The following is a 20,999-nucleotide window of genomic DNA, read 5'->3' on the forward strand; positions in this document are numbered from 1 at the left end:
GTGTGAACGTAGCCTAATAATTATATCTGTTTCTGGAAAGGCTGGGTGACAACCAATATGGACGCCAATACAATGTTGTCAATACGGCTTTCTAGACTCCTAAATGAAAAACATAACTAGGTATGAAGGATACATCCCCCAGTATGTTATTGCTGCATACCATGGATTTCCCATTCAAAATACTGGGAAAGCTGGATTAAAAAACATTGGTTGTCATCCAGTTTTCCCAAAAAAATAATAAAAAGTATAACTAAGAAACCGAAGAGTTTTTAACAACTGGACAACATGTAGACACAACTGCATAGTACCAATTCCAATACTCCTGAAAAGTAAATTTGGGAAAGCTGAGTGACCACTCCTGTGGGAGCTGTAATAGCACCGTACTGGTTGTCACCCAGCTTTCCCAGAGACAGATGACTAACAAACGACTCAAGAACGTATCTTTCCAGGAGATTTTTATGTTACGGTACCCAGCATTTCCCTGTAAATGCTCTTTTCCCTACATTCTCATTATCGGCAACATCTGAGATTTCGGCTAAAGCCCCAGAATGCGCAGAACGTACCATTAGTGACAAACAGCTCAAAGATAATAAAAATCCTGGCAGGCGCATCTATCATGGGGGCGTAACGTTATACAGTATATTACATTAGCCTAAGAAACAAATACACTATGTAAAAACATCATCAGTACAATGAGAGCTTAAAAGGTTTGGGTCCACAAAGGAGAAAATGCAATTACTGCCTGTAATCTCCATCAGTGTCATGTATAATTATATTATGCCGCACTCAAAATAAGCCAGATACTGCCCGCCAGAGATACCCGGCCCTTTCAAGTGCGGCATCTGCTCTCCAAGTGACTAACATTTCTTCTACATATCAGACATTCTAGAGAAATCTTTCATACATGGTTCATCTCATACTGAGCACCCAATATAGAAATAATGTACAATTACTTTAATCTGGCATCTGATAATCCAAAAATTCTGATGATCCGACACTGAACTGCAGTATAATCTGGAATTTGATAAACCCAAAAGAAAAAAAACGGTGTTCTTTAATTCTTCTATGCTCAGTGTTGGTGACAGAAGGTTCTCTAGACATTTTATTATATATACCAGTCCGATAATCCAGAATATGTGATCCTTTGCACCCTTCTACTTAACCAGGTGTCCGATGAAATAACTTTTCTGGATATTTCAGTGATGTTACTAGTAGAGGCGGTTGTGACAATCTCCCATTCATGGTGTCCCAGTTCTCTAATACATATTCTTAATGGGATTTTCCAGCTCTATGTAAATAAATCTTAATTGTATAATGAAGAGTTCTGCAACTTCTAATAGACTTTGTGTTTCAATTCATTGTTTTCAAGATCTCTGCTTGCTGTCCGTGAGTAGGAACGTCCAGAGGCTGAAAATCCATCCTCAGCCCGGTTCAAAATAGTCTTGTTATGTATCCTGTTAGTTTAAAGGGGATGTCCCAGAATCGACAATTCTCTCCAATCCACAGGATAGGCGATAATCGTCTGATCGCTGGGGGCCCACCGCTAGGACCCCTGCCAGTTGTGAGAACGGGGTCTCAAATCCCACGTTCCTCCTCACTGCACAACCTGCAGTGAGGAAGCGCTTGGATGGAGGGGCAGTCGAGCTTGCACCTGCCGCTCTATTCAAGGTCTACGTCAAGCACTGGGGTTGAACAGTGTGGTTGAACGGGATTCGGAACCCAAGTTCTTGCAATCGGTGGTGGTCCCAGTCGTGGGGCCCCCAGCGATCAGACAATTATCACCTATCCGGTCAACAGATGCCAATTGTCGTTTCTGGGACAACCCTTTTAACACATCCCCAGTAACAAATCTTTCTCCTGTCCTGAAATTTTGTTACAATTTATCAGCGCAGGTAAAATGTATCAGCCTTGAATCCAAATCTTTCTCCTGTCCTGAAATTTTGTTACAATTTATCAGCGCAGGTAAAATGTATCAGCCTTGAATCCAGACTGTTAAGCCCACAAAGGATTGTCTAGACTGGATAAAAATGTAGCAACCCCTCAGCTGTAAAAAGTATGGAGTCTGTACAGGTTGTCTGCATCCGGATGTAGACAATACAGTTTCCATTCACTGACTGCAAGCAGGGATCTTGAAAGTGTTAAGGAATTTAAACTATATATTAGAAAGTTACAGAACTTTTCAATATACAACAATTAAGCTTTATTTCCAAAAATATAGGAAGCCCCTTTGCACATTCTTGGGATAGACGTGAAACCACCTTAAAAGGGGTCTCCTCGACTCAAGACATGCTAAATAATCTCGGATGTTTTCATAACTCCCATAGAACTGTATGGAGAGGGTTGGCGCACATGACTGGCCACCTCTCCCTTCATTTTCCCCCTGGATGCTCCGCACATAGGTGCCCGCACCGGTCACACTTTATGAAGTATCCTGCAGCTACGCCATAAATGTTTCAGTTGGGACTATCCTTTTGGCTATGTTCACACGGAGTATTTTGGGGGAGGAATATCTGCCTCAAAGTTCCAAACGGAATTTTGAGGCAGATATTCCTCCCCCAAAATACTCCGTGTGAACAGCAATTATCGCGCCGTTTTTCGCCCGCGGCCATTGAGCGCCGCGGGCATAAAACACGCTTTCTCCTGCCTCCCATTGAAGTCAATGGGAGGTCGGAGGCGGAAGCGCCCGAAGATAGGGCATGTCGCTTCTTTTTCCCGCGAGGCAGTTTTACTGCTCGCGGGAAAAAGACGCCGACGCCTCCCATTGAAATCAATGGGAGGCGTTCTCGGGCCGTTTCTGCCGAGTTTTGCGACGCGGTTTCCGCGTCAAAAAACTCGGCAAAAGACCCCGTGTGAACATAGCCTTTAAAGGGAAGCTCTGGTTTTGTAATTCTTCATAACGTCTGTCATACTTCTTTTAGGGGTTGTCTCATAAAGGCAACCCCTTTTTAAAAAGAAGCCGAAACGACGATCAGTTCTGGTTCGTCTACCTTCTCTATAAGGCTATGTTCACACAGGGCGGATACGCTGCATAAAATCACACAATGTATACTCGCTTGTCACCGCAGGGAATTCAGGCCGAAAAACAGCACCAAATTGTAGTGCAGTTTTTTGGCCCGAACGTGCTGCATATTTAAAAAAAAAATAATAAAATACACATACTTACCCTCGGACGTCCTGCAGGCCGGCCTCCTGGGATGACTTTTTATCCCGTGTGACCGATGCAGCCTGTGATTGGCTGCAGCGGTCACATGGGATGAAACATCATCCCAGGAGGCTGGCCTGGACGAAGAAGCACAGAATTCTGGGTAAGTAGAAGATTATTTTTTTTCGGAGTTGCGTTGTTTTGCGGTGGAATCACTGCTTTTCCGCCGCAAAAAATGCAACAACTGCTAATTGTTCAGGGTTTTACCTCCCATTGAATTCAATGGGGAAAACCCGCAACACAAAAGCAGCGATTACACAAATGACATGCGGATTAAAAAACGCACCGCAGGTCAATTTTTGAGCGTTTTTTCCTCATTATTTACTGCTGCTACGGTTATGCTGCCGATTTTCCACAACTAAATCCATTGCGGAAAATCTGCAGTATTTACGCTACATGTGAACTGACCCTTACAGCTGATTACCAGGAGAACCCACGGCCAGCCACTTATTTCCCCTGCAGCAGTCCCTAATCAAATGAATGGCCCTTTATGTACTGCATGGGCACGCCGGATCCGCCAGAGCAGCTCTGACACAGAGAGGGGTCTCAAGCGATCACACAAGCTGGGGTCTGCCTCTATGATGTTGATGTACCCTAAGGCTGGGTTTACACAACCACATTAACGTCCGTAATGGACGGACGTATTTCGGCCGGAGGTCCCGGACCGAACTCAGTGCAGGGAGCCGGGCTCCTAGCATCATACTTATGTACGACGCTAGGAGTCCCTGCCTCTCCGTGGAACTACTGTCCCGTGCTGAAAACATTATTACAGTACGGGACAGTTGTCCTGCAGAGAGGCAGGGACTCCTAGCATCGTACATAACTATGATGCTAGGAGCCCGGCTCCCTGCAGTGTGTTCGGTCCGGGACCTCCGGCCGAAATACGTCCGTCCATTACGGACGTTAATGTGGTCGTGTGAACCCAGCCTGATAGAGCATATTGAGAGGGGTTGTTGTGGTGAGACAACTCCTTTAATGAATGACTTCTGCAAGAGAGGTTGGTACTTCTAGTGGTGGATAGCAATACTCTCCTCCAGCCCCTCTGTTTAAGGCTATGTTCACACACTTAATAAAAAAAACGTCTGAAAATACAGAGCGGTTTTCAAAGGAAACAGCTTCAGATTTTCAGCCGTTTTTTTACGGCCGTTTTTTGAGCGGTTTTTCTAGTCAATGAAAATGGCTCAAGAAGTGACATGCACTTCTTTTTCATGGGCGTTTTTTAACGCGCCTATTTTTAAAATCGGGCGCGTAAAAAAATGCCCCGTCGTAACAGAACGCCGTTTATCCCATTGAAATCAATGGGCAGATGTTTGGAGGCGTTCAGCCCTCGCATGTCACGGAAGCACTTCCGTGCGTACAGCGTGATTCGCGCAACAGCTGTCAAAAGGATGAATGAAAACAGAAAAGCACCAAACGGAGTGTCATAATGATGGTGGCTGCGCGAAAAGCACGCAGCCGCGCATAATATGCTGATGCCACACGGAGCTGTTAAGTGCCTTTTGCGTAGGCAAAACGCAGCGTTTTTTGCCTGCGCAAAAACGGCACGCTCGTGTGAATCCAGCCTAATAGTGAATGACACGCCCAGACCTTCAAATCTCAACACTGGCATGGAGATCTGGCAGTGTCGCCCACTGGTGTGTGGCACGGTTTGCCAGGCATGAGACAATTTGGTGGCCACCTAAAGAACGCTCTGTTTACATAAAATTATTCTGTAACTTTAAAGAATAATTATGATAATCTTTTAGTAAACGGAGCCCCCCCTTTAATGGCACAGCCTGACATGATGACATGAATCCAAGTCTGTTCTTTGAGCGTTACAATGTATCTGCAGACTTTCACCTTCTCGTCTCGATACCCTGAACACTCATGTACACTGGAACACGACGGCGGCGGCCAAGAAGACAGCAGGAAAAGTACTTGTCTAAAAATCTGAAACCAGCTACAAAACTCAAGTGTTTGCATTTGTAATAACCTGCCTCATCAGCACATTTACTGCAAACTAAACTCACTGAGCGTTCCCCAATCCAGGAGGACGATCCGTATTCTGGGAGGGGGATTTTACATGTGATCGATGCACATAACAGATATTACGGGCGATGCCATATGCGGATCTAAGGGGCCAGTCCAGTGTTAATGGGGTTTTCAAGCAATAAATGCACAAGTGAATAGGATTTCAAGATCTCTGCGTGCTTCAGTGAATGGAGAAGATTTGTTTGACCTGATACTTCTCACAGCTGAAAGTTTGCTACAATTGTATCCAGTCTACACCGTGAAAGGAAATATTTAAACAATGTATCAGTATCATGGTTTCTGGGCTTGACCAAACATACAAATATTTTGGAGAGGGGTCGCTTCCTTGTTGCAACAAGTGAGTAGCTTTAGGGGAGACCTGGGCCCACTGGAAGTCATCATGTGAAACATGATTGAGAATAGTTCACACAGATTTTATTTACGCTGAAAATTAGTCGGGAAAACGCGCCAAAAAACGGCCGAAAATGCCTCCCATTGATTCCAATAGGAGGCGGAGGCATTTTTTTTCCCTTGAGCGGAAAAAGAAGGGACATGCCCTATCTTCGGGCGTTTACGCTTCTGACCTCCCATTGACATCAAATGGGTGGCAGAAGAAGCGTATTTTGCGGCGTTTTTTGCCTGCGGCGCTCAATGGCCCACGGTTGAAAAATGCAGCGAAAATAGGCGTGCAGGCAGAGCAAAATCTGCCTCAAAATTCCAAACGGGATTTTGAGGCAGATTTTCTGCCTGAAAAATACTCTGTGTGAACCCAGCCCTAGATGACGCAGAAGTGACACACCTCCCTCCTATAGCACACGCCATACTCATGGTAGCAAAGATAAGTGTCCTTCAAAATTGGCTGATATCCCTGATCAAAATCTAGTAATTCAAGGGATGAGGAAACTGTTCTATTTGTATAGAGCCGACAAAGATACACAAGGCAAGACATTTTTTTTGGAAATAGAAGTTGTTTCTCACATGTCACTTCTCCGAGTAAATGTGTATGTGCTTGACATATCCCGCATTTTGTCTAACATCACCATTACATTATGAACATTGAAGAAACTGTAGATGATTGTTCTATTACTACAAGATAATGCACCGTTGTAAGTGTTAAATACCCCCCAATAAAAATAGGTTTAAAAAAAAAACAATGAATAACCTATCACCCTGTACCGAGAGCAGTCTCAGGCCAGTTTCAGTAATAGGGCCGCATTTCTGAACTTGTATTACATCCCGTCCTTCTGTTAGTTTGGGTTATCAGACCCACGGTCGGGCCAGGATTTGTACAGGCGAAGAAGTATAGTATAGTAAACATCCCTCTACCTCCACAGCAGGGCACAGACGATGAACCAACAGAGGGCAGCAGAGAGCTAGGAGGTCCTGCAACTAACTGGAAACCAGTAGAATTGTGGATGCAGCTCTGGATATGACTGGAGTATAAGACAGAATGAAACTCATCATGAGTAAAGCAAAGTGTCTGAATCCTGTGCTCTCATAACTAGACACATTTGCTGCTCAGAACTCTTAGAAAGTTGGGTAAGAATCTGTAAGCTATCGTTCATGCTGGAAATATCAGTTTTGACTGGCAGATTGACCACAGGAATATAGGGCTTATGGAGGTAACAGAGGGTGTCCCCAGATCAGCAGATTCAGTGGTTCTATTGGTGATCGCAGCCGATCTTGGGGAAGAGGGGTAGTAGGACTCCCCTCCCTCGTATCAACTGGGGGATTCGCATCATGGAACGGGGTGGTCCCAAGGGAACGTTGACATTATCAAAATACATAAAACTCTCCATCCTCCAGTAGACGACACTGTGGTTTGGGGGGGTTCATTCTACAGACGGGAGAACAGCACGAGACTCATTGTGAGGGTTTAATTTTAGAATCTAAAACCGATATTTTGTCTGATGTCTACTAAAGCCTCTGCGCTGCTGATGAAGACTAAAACCTCATCTGGTTGAGGAAATCTAATTTTGACTTTGCTGTATCAGCGTATATTTTCTCTATAACCCAGAAGAATATGCGGCCAGATACTCTGGGAAGAAATGAACATCTGGAAGATTCAACAGGAAGGCAAACGAGAGGCTCCGTTATACTGAGGCCCCATGCACACGACCGTATTTTTCATCAGTAATTACGGACCCATTCGTTTCTATTGGCCACGGACACCTTTCAGTATTTTTACGGATGGGTGTCCGTGCTGAAAAAATTATAGAACCTGTCCTATTCTTGTCAGTAATTACAGCAAGGACTCTCCCATAGAAGTCTATGGGAGCTTCCATTAATACGGACGGCTACTGATGTACTGAAGCGTTGCTAAGAAACAGGTTGATGACATCATTTGCAACCTCCATCTTTTCGTATGGATCCGTATATACGGATGCAATATGGACCGTATTTACGGACATCCCTTCATATATACGGGTGGAATATGGATGCCTACTGATCCGTATTTACGGACAGTATTTCGTGATAGCTGAAAATACAGTCGTGTGCATGGGGCCTTAGGCTTCATGCACACGACTGTGCCCGTAATTACGAGCATGGCCAGCCGCAGACAGCCGCCCGTTTTTACGAGCCGTGCTCCCATTATAAAGTATAGGAGCACGGTCCGTAAAATGAAAAAATAAGATGTCCTATTTATTTCAGCAGGTTTCTACGGCACGGACACCCTCCCGTAGACATATGGAAAGGTGTCCCTCGGCCATAGAAATGAATGGGCCTGTAATTACGGGCGATTTTAAGGTCGTATGCATGTGACCTCAAAAGGACATTTTCCCTTAAAGGGAGTCTACCACAAGAAATGTACCTATCAAAGCAGCAGCACAGAAATATCGTGTAGCTTCACCTGAATATAACGCGGCTCTGTTGCACCGATAATCACTTTATTCTTCATATGCAAATGAGCTTTTTGGGGCAACGAGGACGTCACCGTTGCTCCAATCTGCTCTGCCTTCTATCCCCAGTCCTTCCCTTTTTGGCTCCTTGATTGACAGGGCCAGGCAGCGTAGAATCGACGCATGCGCAGTACAACACCCGAGTGTAGGGAGACGTAATTGGCGCATGTGCAGTAGAACCAATTCAACCAGTGAAACTTCACTGCTGTACTGCGCCGATTATGTCACACTACACCCAGGTGCTGTACTGCACATACGTGGGCACGCTCAGAAGAATACGGGGCCAGGTATGATCACGTCTTCTAGACTGCCTAGCCCTGTCAATCAAATAATGGCCGGCCAGACAGGGTAGAGCTGTTTGGAGCAACGGTGACGTCCTCGTTGCTCTAAAAAGCTAATTTGCCTTTGAAGAAAAGCGATTATCGCTGCAACGGAGCCGCGCATCTAAAAAATGAAAACAATGTCAGATTTAGGTGAGGCTACAACATATTACTGTGCTGCTGCTTTGATAGGCCAATTTCTGGTGAAAGACTCCCTTTAAAATTCTTCTTATATATAACATCTCGTGACACTTATTAGAAACGCTGTTCAATTGTTTCTAAGGGCTCATTCAGACGAGCGTGTATGTAGTCCGTGTGACGGCTGTTAAAACAACGGACTCGTACTTCAATGGGGCCGTTCACATGACCATTGTTTCAACAGAGCGTGTGAAGAGTCCATGCAAAAATAGGACATGTCCTATTTTTTTTGCGCTTCACACATCCCTCCATAGACTCTAGTCTATGGGGGAATCCGTGAAAACGCGCCCCGCACGGGTGCACCTCGGACTGTGGTTGGCTACGGTCATCTGAATGTAGCCTTAGTATTCTCTGTTTTTGGGAGAGCTTGGGTGACAACCAATATGGCTGCCAAAACAGCTCCCACAAGGGTTTGCACTCAACTTTCACAGTTTCCTGAATGGTGACACTTGAGTTACGTAGTGATACACTCCCAGCTCATGCGTTACCTAAGATTAGCCTTTCAGGGCTCTAGGAAAGCGCAGCGAGAGCTTTCTTGGAGGCCATATTGGTTGTCAGTTGGGCGTCTCAGAAATAGATATAACTAAAATACAGCAGAATAGAATATATAAAACAGCTCGACAGAGGGCGACATATCTACACGAGAGAAATCCAGGATTAGAAAAACATGGCTGCTCTCAGACAGCGCCACACCTGTCCATATATGGCCTGAGGAAGATACCGGTACGGTATCGAAACGCGTAGCCACAATTACAATAAATAGTCGTTTATTATCCGTATTCCTTATTACCAAGTAGCAGCGCCGTTTATGATCCATTTTTTCACATTTAACATTATAACACCTGTCCTTGTGTAGTGTTTGGTATTACAGCTCAGCTCAATTAAAGTGAATGGGGCTGAACTACAATACCACACGTGACCTGTGGACAGGGGTGGTGCTGGGTGGAAGAAAGTAGCCGTGTTTTTTCAAAAACCAATGATGGCTCTTCATATACATAATGGAATTCTGCCCCTAGTGGTCATCATTATATTCACAAGGGGTCTTTTAGATATTAAGTCCATGAGAGATTGTGACCATCAGCTGGGCTTCAGCACTTGGTACAGCACCTGAACTGATTTGTTTCTTGGAGATTTTCTGAACCTGTACAATCCCTTTAAAGCGTCAAACTTGTTGACTGTAGGAAAGATAAATACAATCTATTGCTCTCTGTTTTCAGCCATTTTAGACTAGGGAGGGAGGCTGACTATAATAAAGGTAAATACCATCTATTGCTTCCTGTTATCAGACATTTCATACTACGGAGAGGTGGACTATAGTCCATGAGATAAGTGGCAGGAGGTGTAGACACCTTCCTGCCCCTATGACAACTACTTTAGGTCACATATCTCCAGTGCTGAGAACCTCCAGAAACATTTACCTGTAGGTAAGCTCCTCATTTCTCAGCTACTGGCCTAGTGCTCTTTACAGAGGAGCCGTCCGCCCTCCTGACACGTCTGTTTTAGTGAATACTTGTATTCCCCATAAAACCACAATCGTGGAGGATCTTTTACTATGGGGAACAATTACTAATACGGTCCTAAACTTACACAGCTTAGAATCAGACTGCATGCGCCCAATTTATTACAGTGCCTCAAGCGGGATGATAAATTTGGCGGTTGGCGCGTCTTAAGCCACGCCCCTTTGTTGGACCAGTTGCAAAAAACTGTTTAAAGCATTTTAGCAATTTGGTGCACGGCTTGCGTGCTAGAATTCTAACTCCATTTCAGCCAGAAGTCTGGCAAATGATTATGTAAATCTGCTCCTCGGTTGTGCCTTTCCTCTGTTAATTCCTCCTAGAAAATTTATGAATAAATTGACAAATGGGTGGGGTCAGGATAGGTCATCATTGTACGATTGGTGGGGGTCCGACACATTCCCCTTGTCAATGAGGCATATCCTTACACAGTCTGAGACTGTAACCACTGATTGGACATTGTCAGTTGTCAATTTATTAATTAATTTGTAGGAGGAATAACAGAAAAAAGTTGTAGGAAAAGATGCTCCAGAATTGTTATTTCCTGGAGAATACAAGTATTTACTTAAAAAAATAAAGCTAAAGACATGTCAGGAGAGCCAACAAGTCCTTTTTAAACAGATTCATTACAAACAAGGTGTGTTCCCCTTTAAGAAAACAACTTTAGTCTGCAACATAAAAACACCAAAAGGTAAAATTGCACAAACAGCTGAATTTCTGCTTTCATAGCCTAGAACTGTTGTTGCTCGGACATCCTACACCGCGCTATTTATTTTTATCTGTACAATCATGCATGTAGAGGAGCGTTCTGATGGGACGCCAGCAGTCGTCCTTACCGACTCACATCTGGAGTCAATTTTCCGCACTTACTACCATAAAAGGTAAATAAGGAACTGGATTTGCAGTGGGATAATCTAAACAATATGAGTCGTGTTACTGTAAAAAACCATCTGGAAGACAGTGCGCAGCCCTAGACTATTAACCCATTGCTGCCCCGGGAGGTAACGTCTGAACATCCCCTGGAAGGGTCCTTCATTCTGCTGTCTGGCGGGAGGGGTGCAATGACTATTGCGACCAGAGGACCCGGCCAAGGTTAGAATAACCTAAATGGGACACTTAACCCTTGAGTACCCTTCCCTAACTTGCAGTGACAGAGTTAATACAGTAGGGAGTGGCGGTCATGGTGGGGCTCCCTATGTGGTCACATGTCCTGGATCAGAAGAAAAAAAAAAAACAGGTCATGATCTCAAACTGGAAGGAGGGAAGTGGAATATTAATAAACTGGACTCTTAGCAAATACTTGGGAGTAAACTTCCATCCAGCGGCGAAGGATGAGAAATGCATTCAAATTGTGGCTACAAAGCTGCTGTGAAACTAAAAGTCTCTGCAAAACATCAAGATCTCTGTTTACGGGCAGTGAATGGAACTATTCATGTTCTGACCGAGCCCAGCGCACACAGCTGCCGTTTGTTACAATTATCAGTTCATCTATCAGTGATCAGTCTGGAGACAGATTTGAGCTGCTGCTGTGTTTAGCATCCAAAGGACAGCCTGTACTCTGATGTACCTACCACGAAGGCAGGGTACAGCTATGGGGCTTTCCCTGCTTGTCGTAAACTACCATAGTAACTATCTGCAGCTACCACTAGGAGGCTCCACTACATATAGATTTATATAGCATCTATTAAAAGAAATGTGTCATCAGAAAATGACCTACTGTTTAAATAAAGTTTTTATGTTTAATAATTTTTGTTTTTTGTTTATCTTCCATGTTACTATCTATATTAAAAAAAATAACCCAAAAAATATAACATTTTCTTTCTGGCCACTGAGCCATGATTATGACAATAGACTGACCCTTCCTGTTCTGTAGAGATCACTTCTCATCAGTCATTTCATGATCATCACAGGCAGAATTAAGGCCCTATTTTGGCTGGTGCAATGAGCACCAATCAACGAGACATCGATGATCAGCACTCGCTTGCTCCTGTCACAAGGAGCTATGGATGGGGACGAGCGTTACTCCGATCGTCCTCATACATTATCATCATGTCGGCAGCGCATCGTTGTTTACACAGGGAGATGTGCTGCCGACAACGAGAATATTTTTTTTTTTTTAAAACTATATGATCAGCAGATAAACGAGCGTTTGCTCGTTCATCTGCTGATCGCTGATCTGTTTACACAGGGCAATTATCGGCAACGAGCGTTCAATGAACTAATTATCTGCCCGGCTCCAAAAAACTTATCAAGAAAACGTTTGATTCTTTAAAAACGGCTGAAAATCAGAGGATGTTTTCCCTTATAAACCGCTCCGTATTTTACAGCCGTTTTTACTTTAGCATGTGAACATAGCCTTAGAAAAACACGGCTCCTTTCTTCTGAAAAAAATATTGTCACACCTGCCCATGGGTTGTGTCTGGTATTGCAGCTCAGCTCTATTGAAGTGAATGAAGCGGAGCAGCAATACCAGACACAAACTGTAGACAGGTGTAGCTTTGTTGCATCAGTTCCTGGCACACACTTTGTGAAAAGGGGGGGTACCGGTCCCAACTTGGAACTAAAATATTTAAATATAATAATTTTAAAAAATAAATAAAAACCAGGAAATTTTTTAAATAAAATATAAAATACTAGAGTGTGATGGTATTAACCATTTCAATCTCATTACGCATCCTTGTCCTATCCGAATTTATTACATATGATAAAGTGCGCAAGCACTAGTGAACGAACTTTATAGATACAATTGTATCACTATCTTAAATTGCGAAAAAGTGAAATAAATCTCACATTAAAGATTAGGTTCTAACCAAAATAAATTCCCATTGGTATTTATCCAGTGAAACCTAGACAGGTGTAGCGCTGCTTTTGGGCGAGAGCTGCCATGTTTTTCTAATCCTGGAAACCCCTTTAAGTTCAATATGTAGGTATGCGGACACAAAACAATTCCACGGAAATCGGGTGGAAGACCCGTACTAAAAAGGTAGCAGGAACCCCATGCATATTACCACCCTCTCTGGCAGCTTCCTCAGGGGGTCACAAATCTAACCACCCCCTGTATTATAGAAGATTAGCAAAACTGTTACATACGGTCTACAAGCTTGCGGATATTTCCTGCAACAACCAGTGAAAAATAATACAGGATGCAACTCAGGATGAGTACAGGATAAGTAATGTATATACAGTGACTCCACCAGCAGAATAGTGAGTGCAGCTCTGGAGTATAATACAGGATATAATAACTCAGGATTAGTACAGGATAAGTAATGTAATGTATGTACACAGTGACTCCACCAGCAGAACAGTGAGTGCAGCTCCGGAGTATAATACAGGATGTAACTCAGGATCAGTACAGGATAAGTAATGTATGTACACAGTGACTCCACCAGCAGAATAGCGAGTGCAGCTCTGGAGTATAATACAGGATGTAACTCAGGATCAGTACAGGATAAGTAATGTATGTACACAGTGACTCCACCAGCAGAATAGTGAGTGCAGCTCTGGAGTATAATACAGGATGTAACTCAGGATCAGTACAGGATAAGTAATGTATGTACACAGTGACTCCACCAGCAGAATAGTGAGTGCAGCTCTGGAGTATAATACAGGTTGTAACTCAGGATCAGTACAGGATAAGTAATGTATGTACACAGTGACTCCACCAGCAGAATAGTGAGTGCAGCTCTGGAGTATAATACAGGATGTAACTCAGGATCAGTACAGGATAAGTAATGTATGTACACAGTGACTCCACCAGCAGAATAGTGAGTGCAGCTCTGGAGTATAATATAGGATGTAAGTCAGGATCAGTACAGGATAAGTAATGTAATGTATGTACACAGTGACTGCACCAGCAGAATAGTGAGTGCAGCTCTGGAGTATAATACAGGATATAACTCAGGATAAGTAATGTAATGTATGTAGTGCTGTTTTTTGTAGATTATATATAAACTGTACAATTGTGCTCAGTGGTGAATATACATTTATATTATAACACAGAAAAAACAAACATTTTGTAATTCTGTGAAAAGCAAAAAACTTTTTTTTTTCCTACCAGAGCCTTGTTTTTACTTACACCCACCATTTTTCAGAACAAAGAGCGTTTGATGACGAGGAACACAAACACAATATTAGGCGTATGCTCCAATGTGAAGCCTGTGTAAGCAGAGCTGCTGGATGCAAGAGCAGAAAGGTTTGTCACTGGATCAGAAGATCACCATGGGGGCATTTATTAATATTGTCGGACAGGATAAAATGAGTTCAGACGGGCAGAACCTGCGTCTTGCTAAACACTTTCCTCATTCTCCACCTCACGGCGTACTTTACATCAGGATTTTTAACCAAAAGAATAGCACATGCCATTTATGAATAATTTTCCGTCTCTTCTTAGCCGCACCCCTTTTCAAAATGTTCAATGTTGACAACAAAAATATTTTCCCCCTTTTGTGCCAATATATTTACTTGTTTATCGCTGATGAATAGTATCAAGCATTGGAGACATAGGCTCCCATTTACTCACCTGTGTAAACCAGGTTTTTGGCATAAACTGCATAAAAAATATGTTGCAAATGGTAAGGATGGGACAAATTTGCGCAAAAAGAATTTTAACTTTTCTCGGCACTCGTCAAATTTGGAAAGTTCAGACAGTTCAAAATGTGGCAAATTTATTGAAGCGTAACTAAACTTTTAAAAAACTTGTGACATGTCAAAAGTTTTGACCGGTGGGCGTCTGAGCCCCGAGACCCCCCGTGATCACTTATACAAATCATCAATAGCACTCGGGTTAGCGCTGTGCCGCTTTGTTTTTGATCGGCTTTTATCGGAAAGCCGAGCGAGCGGTGTATGGGCACAATAGAACGTCTTTTAAAAGTTTAGTTACCCTTTACATTTTTTTATAAACACACACAAATCAGACCAACGATCTACTTTGCTTAGACAGGTGTAAGATACGCCATTCTTAGAAAATGTGGGTCTATGTGGACATTGTTACACGCGCAGGTGCCTACATAACAAAATCAGATTGTCTAATTTTGGTTGCGGAATCTAATGGTGCCCTTGTCTACACTCTTAACTCCCTCATGGAGATACTGTTTGTGACTACTACACCGGTCGTGGTCCCCATGATAGTATCCATGGTGTGATGACCACTGATTGAGAATCAGCAGGCAAAGTAAATGCCTAGCCAGAGGTCAAGCCGCAATGTGAGATGGTCCAGTGTACCAGGGAACAGACAAGAGATGTGGACAAAGGTCAGGATCAGGAGGTCACACCCAGGGGAGGCGCTGAAAACTGGAACGAAGCAGGTGGTCAGAGCCAAGACAATCCCAAAAATATCAGTAATCAGGGCTAGAGGCAAGAACAAGGGGTCAGGAGCTCTAGGTTTTGAATACCTTACCAAAGTGCGGTAATGAAACAGCGCGGTTGCAGAAGAGCTCGGTGTTGCCCCCTGAGACCATGCACCGGGCATAATACAGTGTATTCGTTTTTCCTTTTTCCCGGGGTGTTTATTTAACTAGTTCCTTTTTTTTTAAAAGCAATGTGCTTATACTCTTTTATAAAATATCTTTACTGTGTAACTTAGGGATGATTCCTGCATCATTTGTGTTAACATTAATAGTGTCTGGAACTGCCCTTTAAGTGCTGAAATTATTGAAGGGTCTGCCTTAATAAGACAACTCCTGTCTAGAAGTCCTATTAGGGCTACTACGAGAGAGATGCTCATGCTCTAGCAGACTTTGCTCTACCACATATTAATCAGTCGGGAATTCATTTGACCGGGCCAATATGTACTAGTATGAAATTCATGACAAGCCGCAGCCGATAGTCGGCCTGGCTTCTTTAAGAAGGGCTTGTTTTGAGAAGTTGGGGAGCCCCGCGAAGGTATCAAGTACTGGGGCGGACACTGACAGCAAAGGGTCCCTGTGCAAGAATTGGGTTTGGGCCCCATTACACAGCACTGACTGGCTGGATACACGCACGCTGGACACGCGCGCCACGCCGGACACGCGCGCCACGCCGGACACACGCACCACTGCCACACCGGACACATGACATACACGCGCCACGCCGGACACATGCCATGCACGCGCCACGCCGGACACATGGCATACACGCGCCACGCCGGACACATGACATACACGCGCCACGCCGGGCACATGCCATACACACGCCACGCCGGGCACATGCCATACACACGCCACGCCGGGCACATGCCATACACACGCCACGCCGGACACATGCCATACACGCGCCACTGCCACATGCCATACACGCACCACTGCCACATGCCATACACGCACCACTGCCACGCCGGACACATGCCATACACGCACCACTGCCATGCTGGAAACATGGCAATATTGTGAGGCCATGCCCCGATACCACAGTGCCACCTCCATGTGACACCATTGCGCTCTGTTCCTACCATCGGAACAGTAATGTACCCAAACAGCCAGCTACTGTCCAAGTCACACAGTGGCAGAGAGGGCACCTGGGCAGCTACACCGGTGGCACAGTTGGAATGTCCGCCCGTGATCAGGTACACATATCTCACATAGACTAGTATCCAGAAAGGGTATTGATTTTAGGCAAAAACGGCCCAAAGTAAGGGGGAATCCTGCAAATGGGAATTTAAAAGTTGGGAGGTATGGGTACATAAATGATCTGCCGCTATTCCTCTGATCGTGGGGCATCTTGAAACGCATTATGTAAAATCAAAGAATGAAATAACTGAATTTCTTATATTAAATCTGAAGTGCTGCAAGAATTTCTATGTTATTTTGCGTTGCTAACCTCTCGTTCCATCAAACGTCTTCCCTTTAAAAGGCACATACTCAGGATTCCAGAAATAATATATACAGAACAGCAGGCTTCAGTGCCACAGAGGCTGCCATTGAAAAAGTAATGAGGATTTCATAATACATCATGGATCTTTGTATCATCACATCAATACCATTCCTTGTGTACATCGGGACCTTCACAGAAATCTATTCGACTTGTGTTGGCAACAGAAGATAAGGAATGTCGAATATCCTTCCAGTGTTACCCCAAGTAAATGAACGGCGAAACCTCGGACAACGTCTCCTCCGCATCCTTCATTCACAACAAATATTTTCTAATTTGACAGTCGGATCAGAATTTTGACGCCTCCAAGGCGAGAGATTCCTTTTAGTTTTATAAATCTTAATTTCCTGCTGTACGTTATATATGGGATAATGTCCCCCATACGGTCATTTATAAGAGTGTTACGAGCCATCAAGGGGTTCATGGAGCTGCATGGTGACTAATATTCTTATTCTATTCAGTAGAGGATACATTATACATTTGATTCATTAATTCACACCACAGCTACTACAGAACCTCTTTTTTAAGAGTAAGGTTGAAAAGATTCCTGTCCACTATTGATTGATATGAAACACCCTCATTCTTCTCACAAAGTAGGTCTGCAGCAGCTGAGGTATTATGAGGATCTGCAGCAGCTGGGCTGTGCATTATGAGGATCTGCAGCACCTGGGGTGTGTATTATGAAGTTTTGCAGCAGCTGAGGTCTTTATTATGATGTTTATCTGCAACTGGGGTGTGTATAATGAGGTGCTGAAGCAGCTAATACACATTGAGGTTCTGACGCAGCTGAGGCATGTATTATGATGCTCTGAAGCAGCTTAGGTATATGTAAGGCCCCCTTGACATTACGTTTATGCCCCATGTTTAGCATGTACATTGAGAATGAACCCAGTGTACAGGCTAAACGTGCCATCAGCTCCAGGAGGGTCAAGAGAGTGTCTGTTTGGCCTCCGTCAGGTTTTTGAAGGATGGAATAGCATAGTAGACTACGCTATTCCATCCCACTAAGGCTTGATTTACACGAGCGTGTGCGTTTTGCGCACGCAAAAACCGCGGCGTTTTGCGTGCGCAAAAGGCACTTAACAGCTGCGTGTGTCATCAGTGTATGATGCGCGGCTGCAAGATTTTCTCGCAGCCGCCATCATTTTGACACTCCGTTTGGATGTTTGTAAACAGAAAAGCACGTGGTGCTTTTCTGTTTACATTCAGAGAATGACAGCTGTTGCGCGAACCACGCAGTTCGCACGGAAGTGCTTCCGTGCGACCTGCGTGGTTTTCACGCACCCATTGACTTCAATGGGTGCGTGATGCGCGGAAAACGGGGAAATATAGAACATGTCGTGAGTTTTACGCAGCGGACTCACGCTGCGCAAAACTCACGAATTGTCTGCACTGCCCCATAGACTTGTATAGGTCCGTGCGACCCGCGTGAAAAGCACGCGCCTCGCACGGGCGTATATCACGGTCATGTAAATGATGCCCAAGAACGTATACCGCGCAGTGTACGTGTTTTGTTTTTCGTTTTTTTACATTCGACTCTATACGCGACGTATACCACTGTATAACATACATCACAGGTAAACGCTTAACGTATGTGTCATGGGCTTTTCATGACATATACGTTATATGGATACAATTATAGTCTATGGGTGACGATATGTTAACCGGATGCATAATGGTGGCATCTGTCACCCGTAGACTAGAATGGTATTTGTTTAAAGTATACAATTATACTCTATGGTGACTGGTACCACTGTTAGACATTTGTTACAGCCGACTTTTAGCGCATTCTGTAGCATCTCCTATATGTATTATGATGTTCTGCAGCAGCTCAGATATGTATTATGATGTTCTGCAGCAGCTGAGATATGTATTATGATGTTCTGCAGCAGCTGAGATGTGTATTATGATGTTCTGCAGCAGCTGAGATGTGTATTATGATGTTCTGCAGCGGCTCCAGTATGTATTATGATGTTCTGCAGCAGCTGAGATGTGTATTATGATGTTCTGCAGCATCTCCAGTATGCATTATGATGTTCTGCAGCAGCTGAGATATGTATTATGATGTTCTGCAGCAGCTGAGATGTGTATTATGATGTTCTGCAGCAGCTGAGATGTGTATTATGATGTTCTGCAGCGGCTCCAGTATGTATTATGATGTTCTGCAGCAGCTGAGATGTGTATTATGATGTTCTGCAGCATCTCCAGTATGCATTATGATGTTCTGCAGCAGCTGAGATATGTATTATGATGTTCTGCAGCAGCTGAGATGTATATTATGATGTTCTGCAGCAGCTGAGATGTGTATTATGTGGTTTTGTAATATCTGAGGTGTGTGTTGTGGGAATTGTGTAGACCCTGCAACCTATCCCTTCATCCTCTGCAGAACTGTGGGTTCCCTCATGTGAATGATTTTTTACTTAATGCTAAATATTATAACAGAACAGATCTTGGTAAATTCTTCCAGTCGTGGCCAGTCCTCCAGGTTCCTTTTCCTACTCCCCAAGAACCTGGAGTTGTATCATTATCCCTCATTATGTTGAATGCACACCAGTTCACCTGTCGGAGGATCGCGGTGATAACTCCTCAGAAATCTCATCAGGACGTGTGACATTGGAGGCCGTCAGCAGATCACCTCACGTAATACATTAAAACGCATCTCCACCAAAAATCCCTATAAACACAAATCCTGGAGTCGTCTACTTCTGTCAAGTTGTTACAAATCCCATTCTGTGTCTGGAAAAAAGTCTACAAACTATTTGTCTCAAAGGAATGCTCACCCAGCTTCATCAGACTCCTGAACGGTAAATCTTATGCAGTGATCCAGCAACTACACCTGTATTACTGCATAGCAAGTAGGGATGTCACGATACCAGAATTTGGACTTCGATACGATACTTCGTGTAGTATTGCGACTTCGATACCAAAACGATACTTTGCCGACAGTAATAAAAAAAAGGTTCTTCCATTTTCTGGTGTGATGATGAATTTTGAATGCGCCTCACATTAATAGTAATTAACCCCATCAAGTCTATCAGTCATAATGGGTTAATGTGTAAGGTACATGATGGGGTTAATTACTATTAATGTGAGGCGCATTCAAAATTCAACATCACACCAGAAAATGGAAGAACTTTTTTTTTTATTATTACTGTTGGCAAAGTATCGTTTTGGTGTAGTATAGAGGATCTGTGATCTCTCATGTGTGGTGTAGTATAGAGGATCTGTCAGCTCTCCTGTGTGGTGTAGTATAGAGGAGCTGTCAGCTCTCCTGTGTGGTGTAGTATAGAGGAGCTGTCAGCTCTCCTGTGTGGTGTAGTATAGAGGAGCTGTCAGCTCTCCTGTGTGGTGTAGTATAGAGGAGCTGTCAGCTCTCCTGTGTGGTGTAGTATAGAGGATCTGTCAGCTCTCCTGTGTGGTGTAGTATAGAGGATCTGTTATCTCTCATGTGTGGTGTAGTATAGAGGATCTGTTATCTCTCATGTGTGGTGTAGTATAGAGGATCTGTCAGCTCTCCTGTGTGGTGTAGTATAGAGGATCTGTCAGCTCTCCTGTGTGGTGTAGTATAGAGGATCTGTCAGCTCTCCTGTGTGGTGTAGTATAGAGGATCTGTCAGCTCTCCTGTGTGGTGTAGTATAGAGGATCTGTCAGCTCTCCTGTGTGGTGTAGTATAGAGGAGCTGTCAGCTCTCCTGTGTGGTGTAGTATAGAGGATCTGTTATCTCTCATGTGTGGTGTAGTATAGAGGATCTGTCGGCTCTCCTGTGTGGTGTAGTATAGAAGATCTGTCGGCTCTCCTGTGTGGTGTAGTATAGAGGATCTGTCGGCTCTCCTGTGTGGTGGAATATAGAGGATCTGTCGGCTCTCCTGTGTGGTGGAATATAGAGGATCTGTCGGCTCTCCAGTGTGGTGGAGTATAGAGGATCTGTCGGCTCTCCAGTGTGGTGGAGTATAGAGGATCTGTCAGCTCTCCTGTGTGGTGTAATATAGAGGATCTGTCATCTCTCATGTGT

At 44.0% G+C, this 20,999-nt stretch overlaps 1 protein-coding gene across 1 annotated transcript in view; it reads right to left on the reverse strand.

Annotated features, from left to right (window-relative positions):
* The window catches only part of PARVA (parvin alpha), a 54,461-nt gene that overhangs the window by 25,686 nt on the left and 7,776 nt on the right, over positions 1–20,999 (reverse strand). The window lies entirely within an intron of this gene.

This window comes from Rhinoderma darwinii, chromosome 9, assembly GCF_050947455.1.
Source record: "Rhinoderma darwinii isolate aRhiDar2 chromosome 9, aRhiDar2.hap1, whole genome shotgun sequence".
NCBI lineage: Eukaryota > Metazoa > Chordata > Amphibia > Anura > Rhinodermatidae > Rhinoderma > Rhinoderma darwinii.